Here is an 8,555-nt window from a genome sequence, read left to right on the forward strand (position 1 = left end):
GAGTTACCTTGCTGAAATTGAGGAAACACATATATTTAAAAGAAAATCCAGGGGTGCCTGGGTAGCTCAGTGGGTTAAGCATCTGCCTTCGGCTCAGGTCATGGTCCTGGGGTTCAAGGATCAAGCCCTATATTGTGTTCCCTGCTTAGCAGGGAGTCTGCATCTCCCTCTCCCTTTCCCCTCCCCCTCTTGTTCTCCGTCTCTTACTCTCGATAACTCTCTTTCTGTCAAATAAATAAATAAAATCTTAAAAGAGAGAGAGAGAAGAAATAAAAGGAATATCAAGGGGTGGCTCAGTCCATTAAGCATCTGCCTTCAGCCTAGGTCATGATCCCAGGGTCCTGGGATGGAGCACCCCCACCCCCACCCTGCAAACTTCTCCCTCTCTTGCTTTTTCTCTCTGTGTCAAATAAAATCTTGAAAATTAATTAATTTATTAATTTAAAAATATCCACAAACCCAAAATGTCATGCAAATATATCCTTGGACATTTATACAGACTTGAGGGCTTCAGAATATTAATAGATAGTAGAAGTGTCTTGACTATAGCATAAAAAGCAGTGGGTTTAAACTTGGGTTCTAATGATAGGTCTACCCCATGTAAGTTGTGTCTATTATCTGTTGTCTCTGTAACTTCAGTGGTCTAGCTACAAAAGAAGATAACAGTAACTATTTTCCAAGGTTTTTTGAAGACCGAATTATATATATATAACTATATATAAACTATAAAATTTTTATAATTTTGTGAAGTACATTTTGTATAAGGAGGCAAGGAAGTGGATTACGCAATTTGGAATGATCTTTCATTTAAAAATTGTCTTCTTACTTATTAAAAGATGCCTCAATTATTTGGAAACTTTATTTAGGTGGAATTCCTCATTCATTGACAATACCAGATAAATAAAGCACTACCTATGAATGGAAAATGCATACATCATTTTTAAAATCATCACAAACATAATTTAAAGGCAATAAAAAAGTGGGGAAACATATTCACAAAATACATAAGCAGGGATTAATAATATTAATGGGTAAAGATCTCCTAAAAATTAACGAGAAAAAGTTGGAGCAAATGTCATGAACAAGCGTTTCATTTAATAAGAAGAATTACAACTGGAATATATATATATATATATATATATATATATATATATACTCGTTTAAATGCTATGCCTGGGTGCTCAGTCAGTTAAGTGTCTTCCTTGGACTCAGGTCATGATCCCAGGGTCCTGAGATCAAGCCCCATGTCTGGCTCTCTGCTCAGCTTGGAGCCTATTTCTCGCTCTCCCTCTGCCACTCCTCCTCCAGAGTGCTTGCTCTCTCTGTCAAATAAATAAAATCTTTTTAAAAAAGTGAGATAATACTTGTACCTATGACCTTGATATGGATTTTTTTTAAGTTATTGTAATGTCCAATATTGATTAGGATGTGGGGAAACAGGCACCTTTACACACTACTAGGAAAAACAGAAACTGGCATTCAGCCTAGAAGGCAAGTTGGCAATGTATATTAAAAGGCTCAAAATACTGTTTACTCTTTCATCCAGAAATATTAGTGAATGTATACCAGGAGTTATAGAATAGTCATCTCCTTGAGAGACTGAAAAATCCTAAAGTCTTTGTTCAACTAATAGGGAAATAGGTAGGTAAATTATAATTATGGTTCATTCACATAGAGGAGTGTATATTAACTTACACAATCCTATAAAGTACATGTATTGTCCTAAAAACAAATCATAATATAATGTTAAGGGGAAAGCTACAAACTATACACCATATCTTGTGCACTGCAATAATGGTGTATATTTTTAAAAACTATATGTAGAAGTAAAAGTTTAGATGACAATCACATAAACATGATAATAATTATTTAGAACGATTATGGGTGATTCTCAGTTCCTTCTTTTTGCTTGGTTTTAATTTTCTTTTTTAAAATTTTCTCTTCACCATGTACTGCTTTTGCAATAAAATAATTGAAACATATGGATTAATTTTTATAGATCCTGAATATAAACAATACCATTTATTAGAATATATATATAGGGAATATCTTCAACAATCTTACATTTGTATAAGTTTTTTTTTTTTGTATCACTTTTCTATGCATCGTTGTCTTAAGGCTCTGTGACATATCTATTATAATCCCAATTTTAAGAATGAAGAAACTAAGTTACTTGAACAAGATTATCCCATTGATAAATGAGACAGCTCTGTCTTAAATGCAGTTCTTCTGAGCTTAAGACCACGGTCCTTTCCACAGAACCAAGAGCTGCCTCCCATTTAATCCCTGCCTGGCAGTAAAAGAAGTCAACTGAGCATTAAAATATAGTATCTTTAGCACTTCTATTCCAGATGCCTGTAGGGGCAAGCCAGCATATCATTATTTTTCATTTCATTGAGTTTTTTTAATGACAAATTTTGACTGCAAACTCTTTTCAGACTGGAGAGTTCAAATTAAAATGTCAGTTTTGATTCAGTGAAGATGCTTTACTTTCAAAATATTTAAGGAAAATATTTTCATTAAAACCAAGATGATTGGATGTTAGAGTACATAAATGTCATGATAAGTTCCACCATTTAGTAAAAAAGACTTCAAGCCCTATTGGACAAATCTTGAAACTTTATAATGCAGGAAAACACTCTCATTACAAATATACATATGTATATGTATATTCACATAAGTATTTCCAATGTATGCAAAAGTTCAAGATCCTTATACTACAACTTGTCAGTGTCTATGACAAACAATCCAGTTTGTTGACAAGCAGTCTCCAACAATTATTGACAGGGATAGCATCCATTAGACTTCTGGATACTAATATAGCTCTCATTGATGAATTGCTATGCATTTTGCTAAGCCTCATTTCTTTCCATATATACATATTAACTCCTTTGCAGTCTTTTTCTTTTACAGGAGATCAATGAATACTTTTGAGATTCACTTTAGTCTAGGTTGGCAGTCTCCAGACAACAAAACAAAATTTTATAGATCCTGGGCAACCTGGGTGGCTCGGTGGTTTGGCGCCGCCTTGGGTCCAGGGCATGATCCTGGAGACGAAGGATGGAGTCCCACATCCGGCTCCCTGCATGGAGCCTGCTTCTCCCTCTGCCTGTGTCTCTGCCTCTCTCTCTCTCCATGTCTCTCATGAATAAATAAATAGAATCTTTAAAAAAAATTTATAGATCCCTCATTATGCAGAAAAATCTTACAATTTATCTTTCCAAAGCACCATACTTCTCAATGATCAAGCACTTCACAAAACCCGCCCCACCTCGCTCTCTCCCTTTGCCTTCATTCTTCTCTGGAATTTTTAGTGAAGATAAGAAGGAAAGGATGTCTTTATTCCTTCCTCTTTTCAGAACTCCTCAATACTCTTCCCCAGGTCACAGGAAGCTAAATCAGAACCAGAGATGTAAGATGATACTGCTATCCTAGCCTGGCACTATTTTCTCTCTTCTCTTCTACCTTCTCTCTTAGCCTTCATCTTTATTTTTCTGTCTCACACAAATACCACCAGCTCTCCTTGAGATCTCCTCAACATGACCTTTTGCTAAAGGGAATTAAGAGGTTTTCCAATGACACATTCTGGGTCATCACCATCTTTGTTGCTTGTTTTGTTTTCACTACTTGAACCTCCTCAGTCATACACATGCCCTAGCAAGAGTATTTTATATGTCTTAGTTATAAATGGTCTCATTGCACATTTAAAGTATTTAAAAAACAGAATTACAAACATTTTATTTTTAATTGATTTGATCCAGATGTCAAAATACTTAAAAACAGATAGCCTGCTGAATTTAACCAGATTTCCTTAGCCAATATTTTTAGACATAGTAAATCATAATTGGACAGATCCATTGAAAAGCAAAATAAAGAAGGCTTTAGTAACATCCAATTTCAGAAGGATTCTCTAAGTTAATCCAAAGTTCAAGTAACAATTATAGAGTACTTATATTCTAACACTATTCTAAATTCATTAAGGTTGGGGAGCCTGGGTGGCTCAGCAGTTTAACGACGTCTTCAGCCCAGGGTGTGATCCTGAAGACCCGGGATTGAGTCGGACATCAGGCTCCCTGCATGGAGCCTGCTTCTCCCTGTCTCCGCCTCTCTCTCTCTGTGTTTCTCATGAATAAATAAATAAAATCTTTAAAAAATAAAAACAAATAAATGCATTGAGGTTAATAATTCATTGAGAAAAATAAGACAAATTAGTAGAGAATTCAGGAGAAGTATACACAAAAAACTAGAGCACAGTGCAACAATATAAAATGTAATGGAAGCATAAAACATATATAAATATGTTATAAAGTGTAGAATTAAAAGGCAATCACCACGCCAAAAAACAGAAGTACTAAAGAAACTCTCATAAGTGAAATTTTAGTAAGGAAAGGTTTTGTGGAAGATACAGAACTCAAAATGGACTATGTGGTTGAGAAACATTTCAGAAAAGGCCATAGAAAGGATGCAGAGATGTAAATTAACAACCTCGTGTGGAACTGGAACTAAAAGCTGTGAGAAATAGATGACTTTATTCACATATGCCTCACATACATCCCACATTGGAAAATTCAAAATGGCTGTAAATTCTTCCCTTCTCACCAAGAGCTAAAGTCTGCATGGCCACTTCTTGAATCAGGGCTGTTATTGTGGCTTCCTTTGGCCAATGGGAAAACTTGGCAAGCATGACACAAACAGAAGATTGAAAAACATTTGCACCTTGGGTCTTGCCGTTTGCTGTACTTAGTACCCTGAATAGATGGAAAAGAACCTAAGCTAGTCCACCGAAAGATGAAAGATGAAACACCGCAAAAAGAAGTGAGTTGACACAGACAACAATTAGCCTCCTTGCCAAAGCCTGCCACCTGCCAGTGATGCAAGTGAGGCCGGCTAACTTGCCAGCTGACCACAGAAACACAAGTACACCCAACAGAGATAAATAGAGCCAGTCCAGACAGCATGCTGCCAGTCCACAGAATTCATGCACATGCATGCACACACACACACACACACACACACACACGCACTTTTTATTTTTTCTTCAAAATTGCTATCATCCACTTAACCAAATAAGTCTCCAAATTAGTCATCCAGTATTCAGTTTTTCCCTCCAAATTGCCTTAACCATTACTGTCAGATTAAGTTTTCAAAAAAGGACAGCTTTGACTCTCTCACTCTTCTGATCGCAAACTTCTACTAAATATTCATTCATTCATTCAACCCATATTCCCAACCATCTGCTAGGTGCCAGATACTAATCTAGATGTAGGAAATACAGCATTAAAAATGTTGTACAAAGTCCCTGCTCCATAAGACTGAAAAACATTCTAGCTCATCATTTTCTACAGTAAATGCTCTCTAGTCTGGCTCCACATAAGATCACTGGGGCAGATTTATAATTATGTACTGAACATAAACAATAGAATGACAAACCATACACTGCTTAAATGGTTATCCACAGGGAGAGGAAGCAGAGAGGCTGATGGGACAGGCTAAATTACTTTGACAACAATTTGTTTTGTAAATGTAACTTTGAAACCATATAAATATTGCACATAATTACAAAATAAAATTAAATTTAAAAATTAACCTCTAAAATTAAAATAAAATAACAAAGGAGCATGAATATGTAACAAACTGCTGGAGTAATCAAATAGATGAACTATTCAAAGTAACTTTAAGACAGAGCAAATACCTATACATCCATAGTGGCATATACACCAAGAACAAAAAGATTAAAATAACAGCATTTCAGCAGTAAAACTATTAGAAAAGGTGTTAGTATTTTTAAGGGGTTTTTTGTTTGTTTATTACATCTGAAAAAAATCCATATACAAAGAACCGAGACATGAGAAAGCATCGGTTCAACAGTAGTGAATCTACAAGAATTAGGATTTGGGGAAGAGGGACAAGATTACCTAAACATTTTTTTTAATTGGAAATTGAAACCAAAATAGGTAAACAAAATCCTTACTAACACATAGTTATGAAGAAAAGCAAAATCGTAAGACTCTACATTGTATTTATTTATTTATTTATTTATTTATTTATTTATTTATTATTAAACTCCACAGCCCTTAAGCTACTCCAGGGCTCCTCATAAACAAAAGAGAAATGAGGGGATTCATGTGACTGGTCCTCATATTGTTAAATGTCTTCCCCATCCCCAGCTTCTTCATGAAGCAAGTCTCCAACCTCCCAACTTGAAAGAGGTTGTGCATCATTCCATAGACATCTATCTTCTGGCTACACCCCTCACATTTCCTTGATTTACCAGGTTTTCATCTAAGTTCTAGGAATACTGTATCATACACTAGTAAGCGGGACATCTATCCTAAGCATATAAGACAATAACTGACAGGGAAAAAATGTTTTTCAATTTTGTACTCAATCCATTTGGTGTATTTCAAAAGTTGAAATATTTTTCTTCATTTATCAACGAAAGAAGTTAGAAATTAACTTCAAAAAAATTAGCAAATGACAAACAATTCTTGAAAGTCACAGTCACATAAATAGTGCATCTTAGAAAAAAAAAGAGGGGTAAGATAGGTTCCACTTACTTTCATGAGTTTCATCAGTTACTGGACCTACTTAAGGGTGGAGAAAAAAGGCAATGTTCAAAAAGGAGTATGTTATTAAATGAGGCATTTACTATACTCCTTCTAGGAACACCAGGTGGGAACAAGTTTTCTAAACTGGGTCTAGGAAGTAGAATGTGGAATCAATCCATAAAGGCTGTCCATCAATCCATCAAACCATAAGGCCGTCCAGTGGTTAATGAACTTTAAAAACATGACTCAATGGGGATGCTTGGGGGGCTCAGCAGCTAAGTGTCTGCTCTTAGCATCCAGGTTCCAGATCTAGTCTCAAATCAGACTCCTTCAGGGAGCTTGCTTCTCCCTCTGCCTTGTGTCTCTGCCTCTCTCTGTGTCTCTTCTAAATAAATAAATAAATAAATAAATAAATAAATAAATTTTAAAAATGACTAAATAAAAACAAACTCCAAACACATGCTCTGCCCCCACAAAAAAAGGGGGAAAAAAAACTAAATATCCCAGATTATTCTCCAGAGTGGATAGATGGAGTCTGGGAGCAGCTTCAATGACCCAGATTAGTCTGTTATAGAGTCATCATAAGCATGTCTTGCTTTTAAACAATTTTTTAAAACAACAAAACAAAAACTAATATTAATCACCTCTGACAATACACAGTTACTCTAATAAACTAGTACTGAGAGGTGGAAGGAGATCATCCCTACAGGCCTTGTCTCACACCAGAGTGCCTGTGGGAAGGTGCAGGGCATTTGTCATTTTTGCAAAAACGAATTTTAACCTTTAATCTTTAGTTTGATTTAACATTGCTTTTAGAATGACGCTGACAACAGCTGTGCGGAAAGGGCTCTAGAGAGATGTTCATAGCAGCATGCACCTGCGGCTCTTCTTCAGTTCTGGAAGCCCTAGGGCAGCCAATATTGCTTCGTCAAATACATTCTTTAGGCCTTTCTGTGTGAGTGCAGAACACTTCACACACTTGACTGCCTTCAGGTCCCAGGCCAGCTTTTCAGCAGTCTCTGCAGTGATAGGCTTCTGTTTGTTGTTGGCAAGTTTCTCAATCGTAGAGGGGTCATCTCAGAGGTCAATTTGAGTCCCAACAAGCCAGAAAGGAGCCTTTGGACAAGGGTAAGTTATCTCTGGCACCCACTTTTCCTTCATATTTTCAAGTGAGGATGGAGAGACCACTGAAAAACAGACTAGAAATACATCTGTTTGTGGATAACTCGGCCGTCATCATCTGTCACTATCCTCTTGCCCTGCAGTACCAAAAAGTCTGAGAGTATATGGCTCTCCACCAATCATAACTGTGACTGCATGTTTGTCAAAAAATAGTCAGTACATACTCAGATGGAAATCAGTTGTGTAGGATATCAGGACACATGTTTTACTAATGGCACCATTGCCCACAACACTGCACTTAATTCTCTGCATTGCTGAAACAGCACTGAATCCACTTTAAATATTTCAAAATCAGTGATGATCTCAGTTGCTCCAACAGGACATTGGCAGCACTACACAGAGTCCCCTCCACTCTAGTATTGTTAATATGAAACTTCCATGTGTGCATTGTAGGACAAAGCAAATGATTTAGTACAAAACATTCCAATTCTAATATTTCTGATGTCATTGAGAATTGGGATTTGGAGGAAAGCCAGTGAAGAGGAAATACCCTGTAGTTCTGGCTTCAAATTAAAAGTATCAGTATAAAAAAAATCAAAAAAAAAATAAAAGTATCAGTATAAATTTGTGATATGTTGGTAACTTAAAAAAAAAATTCTTCCCTAGCTCTTTCTTTTGAAAAGGCTCAAAAACATTGCATAATAGCAATGAGAACCACTAGCATCCAGACTGTAGTCTTAAAATATGGTTTCCAACTAAAAGATATCAGGGCTCTTTGGAGAGATAATTGACTGTAGGTTTGGGGCAGGAAGTGTATGTGATGATACTGGAACATGTCGTAGTAAATAATATTTTAAATATTAGATATTAAATAGTAAATAATAG

General features: G+C 36.0%; 1 pseudogene; it reads right to left on the reverse strand.

The window, feature by feature from the left end:
- Window positions 1-7,409: 7,409 nt before the first annotated feature.
- Window positions 7,410-7,982, reverse strand: LOC112933786 (cell division control protein 42 homolog pseudogene; annotated as a pseudogene).
- Window positions 7,983-8,555: the final 573 nt, after the last annotated feature.

Source organism: Vulpes vulpes, chromosome 4 (genome assembly GCF_048418805.1).
Source record: "Vulpes vulpes isolate BD-2025 chromosome 4, VulVul3, whole genome shotgun sequence".
Lineage (NCBI taxonomy): Eukaryota > Metazoa > Chordata > Mammalia > Carnivora > Canidae > Vulpes > Vulpes vulpes.